We start from the raw sequence: 17,544 nt of genomic DNA, 5'->3' as shown, positions 1-17,544 counted from the left end.
TTTAATTGAATGACAGTCAGAAGGGAGGTCACTGCATCCATGAGTGAAGCTATCATTTTGGTTATACCAAAACAAGGCAAAGATCCTAGAACTTGTTGATCATATAGGCCAATAGCTCTTTTAAATTTGGAGCAAAACTTTATTCAAAAATCTCAGCCACTAGACTAGACACTAAACTTCCTGAATCGATCCACCCGGACCAATCGGGATTTATCAAAGGTCGCCAGACACACAATAACATCTGGAGAGTCATGCATCAAGTAGAGAAAAAAACCAAAGAAGGTGGTCCCGACAGTCCCGGTAGCCCTCAACGCCGAAAAAGCTTTGGGCCATGTGGATTGGGCTTTTCTGTTCTATACGCTAAAGAAATTTGGCTTTGGTGACCATTTCATTAATATGATTAAGGCTAATTATACGGCCCGAAAGCCACAATACTTGTTAATGGTGTGAGCTCGAAGGTCTTTCGGCTGGGTTGAGGAACTAGACAGGAGTGCCCGTTGTCACCCTTTTTATTAGCGTTTATCATTGAACCACTGTTTACTAAAATACGCTGCACAGCACAGTTACAGGGTGTCAACTTTGGCTCCACAGAGCACAAGAACTCTTTATTTGCAGACGACATCCTACTATCACTGACCTATTCCCAGACTTCGCTGATCACCCTTACGGGGAAATTCGATAAATTCAAACATGTGGCGGAATTCCGAATCAACCTACCAATTCCTTTTTGCTCAACTTAACTTTATCACAGGCGGAAAGAGACTCCCTGGAAAAATACACCCCCTTCCAGTGGGCCAAGAGGATATTACATATGTGGTAATAAAGATTACCCCCTGCCTGGATGGGTTATACAAGGCCAACTACCCCCCACTGATGCAACAATTGAGAACAGACTTTAATAAGTGGGCTCCACTATATTTATCCTGGATTGGACACATTCAGGTAGTTAAAATAACGGTATTGCCCAAGTTCGTCTATCTGTTAGAGGGTCTACCCATCGAACTGGATAAAGGGTTCTTCTCGCTGTTGCGCTCTTTAGTAACGCGGTTCATATGGCAAGGTCAAAGAGCTTGCCTATCATACAAAGTGCTGCGTATGCCCAAATCAGCTGGCGGCCTTGCACTGCCGGACTTTAACCTCTATTACAGAGCAGCCCAGCTCCGAATGACCCCTGAATGGTCTGCAAGGGAATCAGACAAACATTGGCTACACATGGATAGGGAGGTAGCGGAAAAATACTTTTGGGACTTGGTCCCAAGCCAAGGAGTGACCACCTCGCAAACGTCTATTTGAGCACCCCCACACAGACTACATTGATAGTATGTGATGAAGTAAATAGTCAGATGGGACGACTTTTCCGTCTCCTTTCACTCCCATACAATTTAACCCTGCATTTCCCCCAGCAGTATGAATGGGACCTTACGAGGCGTGGCAACTAGGAGATTGTTTGACGATAACAGATCTGTTCCATAAAACTTTTGAGCATTATAAACAAGACTTCAAACTCTCTGGCACAGAACTATTCCGTTACACTGAACTTAAAGACTGGGTCCTGCGGTCGAATATGAGGGAAGTGGCCATTAGAGAATTAACCCCAGTAGATCAATTTGCAAAGAGAGGCTCTGAGACAAACGGTTGTATCTCTTTCCCATATGCACAATTATTAGAAACACTGAACTCATTTAGGCCACGACATATGGCACATTGGGAACATATTTTAGGGGAACCTATCTTAGACTCTACCTTATCAAGTTTGTGGCAAGACATTACATGGTGCAATCACTCAATAGGTATGAGGGAAGCACACTTTAAATTCCTGTACGATTGGTACCTATCCCGCACCAAATTAAATAGAATCTTTCTCTAGATGTCAGAGTTGTGCTGGAGAGGTTGTGGAATGCTAGGGGATTTTAAGCGCATATGATGGGATTGCCCGACCATCCGGCCCTTCTGGGTGGGAATCCTTACCTAAGTCAATCAATCAGTCAATCAGGGGAATTGTAAGGCCACTACTAACCCGTGAGGGTCTCACGGCGCTGAAGGGGGCGGTCCGCAGATCTGTTAGCCAAAGAGCCAGGTCTTGAGGGTCTTCATGAAGGTGTTCAGGGAGGGGGCGTGTCTGATGTCTGCTGGTAGCTCAGTCCAGGTCTTGGCTGCAATGTGAGAGAAGGATCTTCCGCCCAAGTCAAAGTCATAGTTGGATACCCGATACCGGAGGACCCAAGACTAGTCTTACTGGGGTTGCTAAACAAAAATCTCAGGTATCAGACGACAAATTAGTGATGTGGTTGTGCCTGGGGGCTGCAAAAATGGCAGTTGTGGCAGCATGGAAACAAAAATCTGCACCCTCTCTGAACCAATGGCACACAAGACTGTGGTGTGCAGTAACAATGGTATCGCCACGGACTAATACAAGAATTTTGAATATATCTGGGGCTCCCTGGTTTGCTATCTCTCCACCGGTCTGCCTCTGTGTGCATGCCCCACTCACACAAGGGCACTACACCTTTTCAAGTTATAAAGTGAGACTTCAAAAGGAAATCATGGGGTGGGCCCTACCTCTTCACAACCTTTTAAGCCTCCATGAACCTCGGGGGGACTCTCCAATACACAAGCCTAGTAACACCTATGTACCAAAGGTTATGCTTTCAGGGTTGTCATGAGGGGAGGGGGAGGGAGGGGATTCATAGTTGTTTGTTTAAGGGTAGGTCTCAAAGGCAGCAGTGTAAAGTACAGCTCTCATGACATGCAAACTGCGTCTTCTATTAACTATGTTATGTTATGTTATGTTATGTTATCTGTGATTTGTAGAGCGCGCGGCTACTCCAAGGAGTGTCCCGCCGCTACGGAAGGCCACAACAACTAACAAACGAACGCCCCAAGTCATCGTACCAGGAAAAGAAACCTAAAGCTGGAAAAGCCACGTCTTCAGGTTTCGTCTAAAAGTCAAAAGGTCCGAACTCCGACGCAGTGAGAGAGGAGGATTGTTCCACAGTAGGGAGGCATTACCCTGAAACGATCTTCCTCCTACCCGCGAGAGGCTGAACCTTGGAATAAGGGTCAGGGACTGGGAGGAAGATCTTAAGGAACGCTGAGGTGAGTAAGGCTGAAATCTTTCCCGTAGGTACAGTGCCCCGATCCCATGGAAAGCCTTAAAAACCAGGACTAGGGCTTTAAAAAAAATTCTTTTTTGCACTGGAAGCCAGTGGAGTGAAGACAGAAGGTGTGAAGTGTGTGTCCTAGGCTTCGTTAGAAAAATAGCCCTGGCAGCCATATTCTGGATGATCTGCAGACGACTCAACAAATACTCGAGGAGTCCCAGGTACAACGAGTTGACATAATCCAGTCTCGATAACACCAAGGCCTGGACCACTGTTTTACGATGTGATACTGGCAAAAGTGGAAGAACATTTTTCAACATCTTCAAAATCCCAAAGCATGTGCCAGCCACAGATTGGACTTGCATCTACATAGAGAAAGTAGAATCCAATTTACCCCCCAGATTTTTCACAGTCATGACTTCTGATAATGGGGGGGACATGTCCTGTGGCCACCAGGAGTGCCAAGCTTCATGAGGCTGAGAACCAAAAAAGATGATCTCCGATTTATCAGAGTTACATTTTAATTGGTGGCCATTAAACCATGCAAAAATCTCCATGAGGCAGTTTTTTATGCAGTCCCCATCAAACTCCGAGCCCTTCTCGCACGTGAACAACAGCTGAGTGTCGTCCGCGTATGACACTATTTTAGCGCCATACTTCTCGGCGAGAAGGGCAAGAGGGGCAATGTATAGATTAAACAACGTGGGACTAAGAATAGATCCTTGCGGGACCCCCACATTCAAGGAGGGAATTTCAGCTGAAAAAGGGGGTGTCCAGACTGTTTGAGAACGGTTACTAAGAAAAGATCTCATCCATTTCAGTACCGAGCCTCCAAGCCCACTCTCCTCCAGTCTTTGTAACAGACGCTCGTGAGGGACGGTATCGAAGGCTGCGGAGAGATCAATAAGCACCAGAACTATCAGGGAGACTGTTCAAGTGGTATTGTAGTATTGAATGCCTATCTGGCATTCAATACGGGAGTTCTTATGACAGGATGACAAGGGGCAATATTTTCGTCAGCAGGTGCACTGGAGGCTCTATCAAGAGTTTGAAAATATAGTTCTCAATGCAGAACCCATCCAGGGTATTATTTTAGCACAGGGACTGCAAGCCCCAGAAAGCAAAGCGAGGAAGAAGCCCATTGGAGGGCGATAAATTGCTAATTAAGAGACTGCCTCCCTACGCATCTGCACACAGAGCAAGCCACGACCCGTGATCAAGGAGCAGGAGCTCCGAAACATGTTGGGTGAGGCGAGGAAATATCCGGATGTGTCTGCTGATTGCCGAATAAAGACTCCGCTGTGAAAACTGGGGTCAGCCTTTTCATTGTGTGCGTCTCCGCATTTGGGCAACCTTGGGATGAATATATATATATATATATATATATATATATATGTATATATATATATATATATATATATATATATATATGTATATATATATATATACTGTTTTATATGCCTGAATATATGCATTGTTTTAGCAAGATAGTGGAGCTTTTTGTTCTATTGACTTTTGTTACATTGCTAATCACTTTTATTTGCTTCTGTCTATTGATAATAACAGGACATATATTCTATACAAGAGTCACGCTGCTTCAATAAATATTGAAGATGCCCCATTGTGTATCCCTTGTATATTTATCTGACAGTAATAGAGCACGAGTGACCGAGCAAAAAGGTTCTAGAACTGTGAACATTAGCCCTAAGAGGGGTTCAGGATTGTAATGTTCTGTGGTTGCCAAAATCATTTTCCACCTGTCTAGGTTTAGGGGTGCATTCGGAGGCAGTGTGTGCTAACTGGTCTCTAGGACGACATATCCTGCGGGGGTGCACGGAAACAGTCTGGCACCATCCCTACGTATATGTTGCCCAACAAACACGCAGTTCCTACTGGGAGGTGGTAAGCTACAAGACAAGACATCTTTCTATGTTGTAAGGTCGCTGTGCATGATCCTTGACTCTGCAATGGTTTGAAAGCAGCCCCTGTGTAGAGCCTTGTGTTTGATGTGTTGAGTCACGGTACAGGTGACAAACTGTGAAACTGTTCGACTGGCAAGATGTTGACCGATGCCAATTATAAAGGTTATGGGGCAACCATTGACTTTCCTCGCCAGCCCAGGAGCATGCAAAATGGACAGGCCACACATGGAGCTTGGAACCAACATCTTAATTCATTAGTGTACAACATTCATCTTGACTTCTCATTGTCTCATAATCATTTATAACCATACCTTAACACCTCTCAAATAGTTATGGCATTCTTTCATTGAGTCCGCCCAGAACCATGTGGTCCTTGTGCTCATAGTCTTAAGACACTACAACCCTGACTGGTCTTTAACTCCACTGATGATTAAGACTTTCTGAGAAGATGAAGAGCCAAAAATGGCTGTGACCGTGTGAGCTGGCGTCATTAAATGTGCAATATCAATTTGGGAGACCAAATGCTAGTCAGGAACAGACATCCGAGAAGAAACTTTAGACTTTCTTCTGAACCTCACCAATGCATAGCATCTGACAACAATGTTCCTCTAATCATCACCTCTAGACATGAAGAAACCATCACATAGAATATATCCTTTTTCAAGAAACTTTAAGGATCAGGGAAGTCTCAGTTAGGAGAAGACCATTGTGAACTTTATCAAATGGGATCAAGGGAATCTGGCAAACAACACCATAGTCCCCTGGAGGATCAATGGAAAAAGCTTCCGAACCTGGTTCGCTGCATGTTGTAAACCTGGCTGAGCAGCCATATTCCTCTGATCAAGGTAACTTTTTGATGGTTTCTGTGACCTGTTGCATTTCCATGACAAGGACCCCTGATCCTTCTATCCAGACTAGGTATAACCTAAGAGCCATTCCAGCACCCTCCTGAGATACCAGACCTTTGATCATTAACTGTGATCTGGAGCATCTTGATGGCCATCTGTTAATGCTCGTTTGAAGTATGCAATATTGTGTGTATATTATGGTTATTGCTCATTTTGGGGAGGGATTTAGCAACAGCATGTGCACTTAAAAGGGTGACACACAGTGCCTCCAAATGTGTTTTACCCATGGCATATGTGCACTCTCAAACAAAATGAACCACATGCTAGGCACGTGTTTCATGGAGAACAAACTGATCACTTCTCCTCAAGCAACAATTCTGCGATACATGCTTATGACCAGCAACACAACAGAGTGGCACCGAGGATACTAGGAGACACCTCCAGCCCCAAATCCATCCATTTTACCTCTTCCATGGATGAATTCCAAGAATAGGGACCGGAGCCCTAGCAACTGACCCACTGATTATGAGCTATGTTGAAACTCAAGTTCCCCTAATCCTATCTAGGCGGCACATGGGACTTTAGGGACAGCAAGTGATGAGGAGTAAACTAGAGAAGAAACAAAAGGGTTGGAATAGAAATGGGAGCTGAAAGAGAAGTGTGTCCGCTCCGACACTTTGTGTGCTTACCTCCTTCAATCACGTGCCTGGTCATTTGCCCCTTTCCCTCTTCTGTGCACACTTCCAGTTCCCTTTGTTATCTGGCCTCGTAAGCATGTTTTTCTCCTGTGCACGATGCTTCTTCCTTGTGCACTCTGCTTATCATGAGCACTATACCTCAGCATGAGACTCGCTGAAGCAGTGCTACCTCTGTGCACAGTGTGCGCAACACTGATCTGTCTGTAGACTAGAGACCACTCACTGTACTGTGTGGAAAAGTGAGCTCTACAGACCTCTCACTGGAGTATGTGCAACACTGAGATCTCTCTGTAGACTACGGACATCTCACTGGAGTGCGTGAAACACTGAGCTCTCTCTGTAGACTACAGATCTCTCACTGGTGCGTGCACAATACTGAGCTCTCTCTGTGGACTACAGACCTCTCACTGGAGCATGTGCAACAAGAACCTTCTCTGTAGACTACAGATCTCTCACTGGAGTGTGTGCAACACTGAACTCTCTGTAGACTAGAGACTTCTCACTGGTCCGTATGCAAAAGTGAGCTCTCCAGACCTTTCACTGGAGTGTGAGCTAGACTGAGATCGCTCTATAGACTATAGACGTCTCATTGGAGTGCGTGCAACAATGAGTCCTCTCTGTAGACTCCAGACCTTTCACTGGAGTGTGTGCAATACTGAGCCCTTTCTATGGACTACACACTTCTCACTGGAGCATGTTCAACACTGGTCTCTATAGACTACAGACCTCTCACTGGATTTTTTGCAACACTGAGCCCTCTGTGTGGACTACAGAAATCTCACTGGAGTGTGTGCAACAATGAGTCCTCTCTGTAGACTCCAGTCCTTTCACTGGGGTGTGTGCAATAGCCCTTACTATGGACTACAGACTTCTCACTGGAGCATGTTCAACACTGGTCTCTCTCTATAGACTACAGACCTCTCACTGGAGCTTGTGCAACACTGAGCCCTCTGTGTGGACTACAGAAATCTCACTGGAGTGTGTGAAACACTGAGCTCTCTCTATAGACTACCTTACCTTTAACTACCTTTAACTGGAGCGTGTGCAACACTTAGCTCTCTCTATAGACTACACTCGTCTCAGTGGATTGTGTGCAACTCAGAGATCTCTCTATACACTATCGAGCTCTCACTGGAGTGTGTGCAACAATGAGTCCTCTCTGTAGACTACAGACCACTCGCTGGAGAGTCTGTAGCAATGAGCCTTTTCTCTAGACTACAGACCTCTCACTGGAGCATATTCAACACAGGGCTCTCTCTGTAGACGACAGACCTCTTACTGGAGGGTGTTCAACACTAGGCTCTCTCTGTAGACTACACAGGGGGAACCGAAACTGGCCCTGGCAAACTGCTCGGCCAGGCCCCCTGGTGGGGCTGAGTGGGTGCAGCTGAGCTGTTTGCAAGGGCCGGTTTTGGCCGATATTGTTACCGGGGACCATTTTGGAGCCCCCAGTAACAAAAACGGCCCCTTAGGGGCCGGAAACCGACCCCACCCTGGCGGTCCACCAGGGAAACGCCCGGTGCCCACTATGGCCGGTCTGGCCCTTAGACTACTGACCTCTCACTGCAGCGTGTTCCACACTGGGCTCTCTTTGTAGACTACAGAGCTCTTACTGGAGTGTGTGTAGTACTGAGCCCCATCTATAAACTATAGGCCTCTCACTGGAGAGTGTGCACTCAACTCGAAACATAGCTTGCTTTAGTCTTCCCTTGATTTGTAAAATGAACCCTGCAACAGGCCGGAGTACTCTCAACCCAGTATGTGCACCTAGGTCTTGTCCTTATGCTACAGTACTCTGCTCAAGGTATTTGCACTGGTGTGTTCATCCAGCTCTTTCCCGAGACTGTAGAACTCTCTCTCTGGGTATGTGCACTCAGTTCTATCCCTCAGCTGCAGGACTCTCTCTGGAGTGTGCTCCACAGGTGGCCGTACTCTTCTCCCAGTCTCATCGCAGGTAATAGAATCAAGGCCCCTGAAAGTATGCTGGCTGCAGGACCATATTAGATGTCAATATAAGGTACATAATGCTGCATAAGGTGGCACATTCAATGGCAGTGCTATTTCACTATTTTGTCGTTTCCACGTGTATTCATTCTATCTCGGTAAATGCTTCACCTCATTAGACCAGGTTAACACATAAATATTGCAATCAAGAAACTAAAAGGCGACCAGCTACTCTTTGCAAAAGGTCTGCCTGTGTGCTGCACTACGTGGGACATTTATTTTAGGTTTTAGGTACTTGTTTGTCGCAGAGATACCCCTTCGGGGGTGATTCGGGCGCTTTATAAATTTCTAAATTAAATTCAATGAAATTGATGGAAAATGGCCCACTTTGAAGAGTCATCCCAAACTTTTTGCCTTCTTCCTCCCATTTTTCTAACCTATCTCTTTGTTGGATTCAGGACTCGAAGCACTTTACCACTTCTGACCAGTGCTAAACTGCATGGGCTTTCTCCTCTAAACATTGTATAATTGGTTTGCACCTGTTTGGCATATTTAGTTTACTTATAAGTCCCTTGTAAAATGGTATAACCAGGGCATAAATAACCAGAGCATATAACCGAAAGGCTACTAGTCGGCCTGCAGCACTGATTGTGCCACCCACACAAGTAGCCTTTCAAACTTGTCTCAGGTCTGCCATTGAAAGGTCTGTGTGGGCAGTTTGACTGCCATGTCGACTTGACATTTAAAACCATTTGCCAAGCCTTAAACTCCCCTGTTATTACACTAGTCGCCCCTAAAATAGGCCCTAGGTAGCCCGAAGAGCAGTGTGCTGTGTAACTTAAAGGGAGGACATGCAAATATAATGTTTACATGTCCTGGTAGTAATACACAGCTAAATTAGTTTTTCACTACCTTGGGGTCTACTCACATCAAAGGCTAGCATATTTGATTTCCTTAAAACACTTTAAATCTGCAATTCCTGATTAAAAAGGAGTAGCTACATCATGTTTCATATCTTTGGAGTGGTAATGATAAATCCTCTTTACTGGGAAAGTGGGATTTAACATTACTGTGTTACAAATGCCACCTTTAGAAAGTAAACATTTCTCTGCTCTTACTGCTCTGTGTGCCTTGCAGCGTGTCTTCAATACACTTCTGGGATGAGTGACAACTACACTTCGTGCACTTACTCTAGACAGCCACAAACCCAGGCAGAGTGGGTGTGACAGAGAACTTATCTGCATTCATCAACATTCTGATAGCTCTTCAGGGCAGGAAGGGGGAGGGGAGCTGACACTTACACCTGAATAGGCAGTTTCCTGTGTCCCATACAAAGGGCTCCCACTGGAGCCAGGGCTGGGGTGAAAGTGGGACCTGTGCACTTCAAGGGCTTATTTTGAAGTCACCCCCACTTCAAAGGCAGAACTAGGTATAAAAACTGGGGCTCTGACCCTATCAAGACAGTACACTACTGTATCTGTGAAGGACTCTGCTCACTGCTGTGATACAAGGATTGCCGCACTACCTGCCCTGTTTTACAAAACATTCAGCTCGGAGCTCACTCCTCATTTGGTGGCCCTCTTTAATTGAATGACAGTCAGAAGGGAGGTCACTGCATCCATGAGTGAAGCTATCATTTTGGTTATACCAAAACAAGGCAAAGATCCTAGAACTTGTTGATCATATAGGCCAATAGCTCTTTTAAATTTGGAGCAAAACTTTATTCAAAAATCTCAGCCACTAGACTAGACACTAAACTTCCTGAATCGATCCACCCGGACCAATCGGGATTTATCAAAGGTCGCCAGACACACAATAACATCTGGAGAGTCATGCATCAAGTAGAGAAAAAAACCAAAGAAGGTGGTCCCGACAGTCCCGGTAGCCCTCAACGCCGAAAAAGCTTTCGGCCATGTGGATTGGGCTTTTCTGTTCTATACGCTAAAGAAATTTGGCTTTGGTGACCATTTCATTAATATGATTAAAGCTAATTATACGGCCCGAAAGCCACAATACTTGTTAATGGTGTGAGCTCGAAGGTCTTTCGGCTGGGTTGAGGAACTAGACAGGAGTGCCCGTTGTCACCCTTTTTATTAGCGTTTATCATTGAACCACTGTTTACTAAAATACGCTGCACAGCACAGTTACAGGGTGTCAACTTTGGCTCCACAGAGCACAAGAACTCTTTATTTGCAGACGACATCCTACTATCACTGACCTATTCCCAGACTTCGCTGATCACCCTTACGGGGAAATTCGATAAATTCAAACATGTGGCGGAATTCCGAATCAACCTACCAATTCCTTTTTGCTCAACTTAACTTTATCACAGGCGGAAAGAGACTCCCTGGAAAAATACACCCCCTTCCAGTGGGCCAAGAGGATATTACATATGTGGTAATAAAGATTACCCCCTGCCTGGATGGGTTATACAAGGCCAACTACCCCCCACTGATGCAACAATTGAGAACAGACTTTAATAAGTGGGCTCCACTATATTTATCCTGGATTGGACACATTCAGGTAGTTAAAATAACGGTATTGCCCAAGTTCGTCTATCTGTTAGAGGGTCTACCCATCGAACTGGATAAAGGGTTCTTCTCGCTGTTGCGCTCTTTAGTAACGCGGTTCATATGGCAAGGTCAAAGAGCTTGCCTATCATACAAAGTGCTGCGTATGCCCAAATCAGCTGGCGGCCTTGCACTGCCGGACTTTAACCTCTATTACAGAGCAGCCCAGCTCCGAATGACCCCTGAATGGTCTGCAAGGGAATCAGACAAACATTGGCTACACATGGATAGGGAGGTAGCGGAAAAATACTTTTGGGACTTGGTCCCAAGCCAAGGAGTGACCACCTCGCAAACGTCTATTTGAGCACCCCCACACAGACTACATTGATAGTATGTGATGAAGTAAATAGTCAGATGGGACGACTTTTCCGTCTCCTTTCACTCCCATACAATTTAACCCTGCATTTCCCCCAGCAGTATGAATGGGACCTTACGAGGCGTGGCAACTAGGAGATTGTTTGACGATAACAGATCTGTTCCATAAAACTTTTTAGCATTATAAACAAGACTTCAAACTCTCTGGCACAGAACTATTCCGTTACACTGAACTTAAAGACTGGGTCCTGCGGTCGAATATGAGGGAAGTGGCCATTAGAGAATTAACCCCAGTAGATCAATTTGCAAAGAGAGGCTCTGAGACAAACGGTTGTATCTCTTTCCCATATGCACAATTATTAGAAACACTGAACTCATTTAGGCCACGACATATGGCACATTGGGAACATATTTTAGGGGAACCTATCTTAGACTCTACCTTATCAAGTTTGTGGCAAGACATTACATGGTGCAATCACTCAATAGGTATGAGGGAAGCACACTTTAAATTCCTGTACGATTGGTACCTATCCCGCACCTAATTAAATAGAATCTTTCTCTAGATGTCAGAGTTGTGCTGGAGGGGTTGTGGAATGCTAGGGGATTTTAAGCGCATATGATGGGATTGCCCGACCATCCGGCCCTTCTGGGTGGGAATCCTTACCCAAGTCAATCAATCAGTCAATCAGGGGAATTGTAAGGCCACTACTAACCCGTGAGGGTCTCACGGCGCTGAAGGGGGCGGTCCGCAGATCTGTTAGCCAAAGAGCCAGGTCTTGAGGGTCTTCATGAAGGTGTTCAGGGAGGGGGCGTGTCTGATGTCTGCTGGTAGCTCAGTCCAGGTCTTGGCTGCAATGTGAGAGAAGGATCTTCCGCCCAAGTCAAAGTCATAGTTGGATACCCGATACCGGAGGACCCAAGACTAGTCTTACTGGGGTTGCTAAACAAAAATCTCAGGTATCAGACGACAAATTAGTGATGTGGTTGTGCCTGGGGGCTGCAAAAATGGCAGTTGTGGCAGCATGGAAACAAAAATCTGCACCCTCTCTGAACCAATGGCACACAAGACTGTGGTGTGCAGTAACAATGGTATCGCCACAGACTAATACAAGAATTTTGAATATATCTGGGGCTCCCTGGTTTGCTATCTCTCCACCGGTCTGCCTCTGTGTGCATGCCCCACTCACACAAGGGCACTACACCTTTTCAAGTTATAAAGTGAGACTTCAAAAGGAAATCATGGGGTGGGCCCTACCTCTTCACAACCTTTTAAGCCTCCATGAACCTCGGGGGGACTCTCCAATACACAAGCCTAGTAACACCTATGTACCAAAGGTTATGCTTTCAGGGTTGTCATGAGGGGAGGGGGAGGGAGGGGATTCATAGTTGTTTGTTTAAGGGTAGGTCTCAAAGGCAGCAGTGTAAAGTACAGCTCTCATGACATGCAAACTGCGTCTTCTATTAACTATGTTATGTTATGTTATGTTATCTGTGATTTGTAGAGCGCGCGGCTACTCCAAGGAGTGTCCCGGCGCTACGGAAGGCCACAACAACTAACAAACGAACGCCCCAAGTCATCGTACCAGGAAAAGAAACCTAAAGCTGGAAAAGCCACGTCTTCAGGTTTCGTCTAAAAGTCAAAAGGTCCGAACTCCGACGCAGTGAGAGAGGAGGATTGTTCCACAGTAGGGAGGCATTACCCTGAAACGATCTTCCTCCTACCCGCGAGAGGCTGAACCTTGGAATAAGGGTCAGGGACTGGGAGGAAGATCTTAAGGAACGCTGAGGTGAGTAAGGCTGAAATCTTTCCCGTAGGTACAGTGCCCCGATCCCATGGAAAGCCTTAAAAACCAGGACTAGGGCTTTAAAAAAAATTCTTTTTTGCACTGGAAGCCAGTGGAGTGAAGACAGAAGGTGTGAAGTGTGTGTCCTAGGCTTCGTTAGAAAAATAGCCCTGGCAGCCATATTCTGGATGATCTGCAGACGACTCAACAAATACTCGAGGAGTCCCAGGTACAACGAGTTGACATAATCCAGTCTCGATAACACCAAGGCCTGGACCACTGTTTTACGATGTGATACTGGCAAAAGTGGAAGAACATTTTTCAACATCTTCAAAATCCCAAAGCATGTGCCAGCCACAGATTGGACTTGCATCTACATAGAGAAAGTAGAATCCAATTTACCCCCCAGATTTTTCACAGTCATGACTTCCGATAATGGGGGGGACATGTCCTGTGGCCACCAGGAGTGCCAAGCTTCATGAGGCTGAGAACCAAAAAAGATGATCTCCGATTTATCAGAGTTACATTTTAATCGGTGGCCATTAAACCATGCAAAAATCTCCATGAGGCAGTTTTTTATGCAGTCCCCATCAAACTCCGAGCCCTTCTCGCACGTGAACAACAGCTGAGTGTCGTCCGCGTATGACACTATTTTAGCGCCATACTTCTCGGCGAGAAGGGCAAGAGGGGCAATGTATAGATTAAACAACGTGGGACTAAGAATAGATCCTTGCGGGACCCCCACATTCAAGGAGGGAATTTCAGCTGAAAAAGGGGGTGTCCAGACTGTTTGAGAACGGTTACTAAGAAAAGATCTCATCCATTTCAGTACCGAGCCTCCAAGCCCACTCTCCTCCAGTCTTTGTAACAGACGCTCGTGAGGGACGGTATCGAAGGCTGCGGAGAGATCAATAAGCACCAGAACTATCAGGGAGACTGTTCAAGTGGTATTGTAGTATTGAATGCCTATCTGGAAGCTAATAAAAACAGTTTTGACAAACATAAAAATACTGCACACAAGTTTAGAAAAATAGATTATATTTTTATGAGTAAAACAAGACCAAAGCAACAAAAATCCAATAAGTAAAACCAGAGATATTAATTTTCAAAGAATAAATCAAAAAGTTGTGTTTACACATTAGGTTACTTGAGGTCGCGCTGGACTGATATAAATCCAAAATTTCAGGCTGACTGCGATGAAGGGCAAGCCAGTTACAGGACTCATGCAGGTCCAGCTGAAAATGTACCTTGAATGGAGCAAGCACCAACATCGAAGACTCAATGCGGGGAGTCGAGGAGGCGCTGACTTGTCATCGATCCTGTGTAAGGAGGTGAAGCGTTGGCACCGATCCGCACAGTCGATGAAGGCTTCGTTGATGAAACTCTGTATGATGCAGGTGCTGTGTTGTCGTCGAGCTGTGCTGTCTGTTGAAGCAATGTCATCAATCAGCTCCTGCATCGGCGTCGAAGGGCAATGCATTGGTTCTGATCAGTTCAAAGTCATCAATGCGTTGATTCACCTTTCAAGGGCCCAGGACTGGATTGGCACCACTTGGGAGGGCAGGACTCACAGGAGGTGGAAGAGTGCTGGTGTTATTTCAGTGTTGAAGGAAGTCTTTGATGGCCCTGAGACTTTAGAACAGGGGCCAAGCCATCAAGTCCTTCAAGTCACTATGGGTTCAAGTGAGATGGGTCCAGTCCTTGCCCTCAGCAGGGCAGAGATCAGCAGACAGCTGTGCAGCTCGACAAAGCAGAAAGCAGTTCCTTCAGCCCTTCAGGTCCAGGAGCCTTGTGAGGTTTCAGGGTTCCTATCACTGTTCATACCTCCTCCTCCTTTATTTGGCTCCCTAACCAGTCATTATGCACCCTTGGCACCTGAGGGAGAGTAATCCTATCTAGATAGTCTTACTGGGCGAGCTCTGTCGGTTTCTCTGCCTCGTACAGGGTCTTGTCAAAGCGGCAAACTGTGTGTGATTTTTCGGGGTCTGCCCCCGTGATCCTCCCTGTGTCATCCCTGATTTCACCAATGTATTCCTTTTCTCTCTTGACCATCAGTTGCATGCCAAATGGGAGCCCACCTTGTTGCTCTGATCATATCCTATCCATAGAAGGTGCAGAAGGGTAAGCTCAGCCTGGTTAGTGTAGATAGCGTTAAGCTTCCCCCTCAGCACCGTCACCTTCCTTTGTTGAGCCAGAGTTGGATTGTCTCTGTGGGATTTTTCTGCCGCTATTAGTTCAGTCTCTAGCATCTGCCGTTCCATGGCTCTTTGCTTATTCATAGAGGAGTTTAGAGCTATGTATTGAACCCTCAGCACCACCTTAAATGCATCCCAGGTGTTTGAGGGGAGGTGTCCCCTGTAGTATTATGTTGGAAGTATTCCTCAATCGTTTTTTGCAACTCATCTCGCAGGACTCGATCTCAAGTTAAAGATCTGGGGAAGAACCATCGTCTATACCTGGTCGGTGGAGCCTCCCAGTCTATAGTCGTTTCTGTTGGAGCATGGACTGATGAGGCTATGGGATGCATTGTTACAGAGTGCAGAGCCTGAACCAGGGTTTTACTCACAAAGACGTAATCTATGCGTGAATAGCTGCGGTGTGAGTGTGAAACAGAAGTGTAGTCCCTGCCGTTTGGGTGTAGTGTCCACCAGGTGTCCACTAGTCCTAGTTCACCAAACTTCTTTTTCAGTGCTCTGGAGCAGCTGCCAGTGCTGAGTCAGGCAGGGTGTGTGCTATCCACATTGGGGTCCCAGGTCAAAATAAAGTCGCCTAACACCATAATGTCACCCTCTGCGAACCCCCTAGCATGTCCAAGAAGGTCTGTAGAAAGGGGCTCTGGTTAGAGTTAGGGGCGTAAAGCGTGGCAAAGGTGCATAAACGCCCACGCAGGTGGCCCTTCACCATAACCTTCCAACCCTCTTTATCTGTTTTAGAGCCCGTCTGAGTAAATTGTAGTGATGTGTGGAAGAAGAGTGCCAACCCAATATGTTTGGAGGTTGTGGATGATTTATACATCAGTGGATACTCTCTATGTCGCATTCTGTGTTCCTCTGATCTTTTTAAGTGGGTTTCCTGCAGGGCCACTATATCGTTTCACCTGTCAGTTATATATTTCCATATTCTATGGAGTTTTGCTGCGGAATTCAGACCCTTCACATTCCACATTAATGTGGTGATCACCATACCTCAGGACTGTAGTGCATGTGCCTAGCCAGCCATATCTTGACTTCCTCCTTCTCCCTCCCCCCGCCACCCACTTAGAAAGAGAACGTGTCTCCTGTCTCTCCCTCTTACCTGCCACTGCGAATCGTGATGGTGGTGTTCCATGTAACAGTGTTGAATAAAAATCGAAAATTCAAACAGTAATATGTAGAATAACATTTCTATACATTTTAAACCTTTCCAATGGAATGAAACTCTACTTCTTTCTGTGGTCTGATCCACAAAGGCAAGTCCATAACGACCTAGTAACAATGTAAATATATCATTGTATCGGAGACATGTTCAAAATTATATTCACGCCCTAAGTGTGCCCTTCAAAGCGTAGTCCCCAAACCGTTGAGGCCTATATCAACACATCAGAGCTTATCCGTTGCGGTGCAAGGAGGAAGCTTCGACCTGATTGCGTATCTGGAGGTGCCTCTGACCATCCTAACTGATTCTGACAGGTTGTTTCTTTTTGCAACTCTCAGCACTTCTTCTGTGTTTTTGTGCGTGTCTGGGTTTGCCATTGCTGTTTCTTCTTTACCGCTTATGAAGAGCTTGCGAGTTCCCCAGTTCCTTTGGCAGTCTCTCATTCCAAGTTAAGCGGTATCCCTAATATTTTCGTGGCTTTTGGACTTCGGTGCCTGTTATGGAGCTTGAATGTCAAGCCAAACAGGTAGGTCTAGCGATGTCTGATCTGGTCCTGTCACAGTTTTTCCGTTATTGATCTGAATTGTAGGTGGCGGGTCAATGTGGCTGGAGTAATGTCCTGAAAGAGAGTGCATGACATCCCCTGGAAGGAGAACTCTTCCACTTTGATTGCTGCCTGGAGGATAGCATCCTTCACCTTGAAAGAGTGGAGCTTGGCTAACACGTCGCTGGGGCGTTTCTCTGTTCCCTCCTCCTACGGTGGGCCTACAAGTTGTACCTGGTCAATTTTCACCTTTAGAGTCATGTTGCTGAGCAGTTCAGAGATCAGATCCTCTACAAAAGTCTCCATGCTTGGGACTTCCACCCCCTCTGCCAAATTGCGCATTCGTATATTGTCTCATCGGGACCTGTTTTCAAGGTCTTTGCACTTCAGGATTGTGGTTTGGAGTTGCGTCTCTAAGAGGTGTGTTGTGTCTTCTATTTTGTGTGCTTGCTGTTCCAACTCTG

Source organism: Triturus cristatus, chromosome 3_2 (genome assembly GCF_964204655.1).
Source record: "Triturus cristatus chromosome 3_2, aTriCri1.1, whole genome shotgun sequence".
Taxonomy (NCBI): Eukaryota; Metazoa; Chordata; class Amphibia; order Caudata; family Salamandridae; genus Triturus; species Triturus cristatus.
This window is presented reverse-complemented; position numbering follows the sequence as displayed.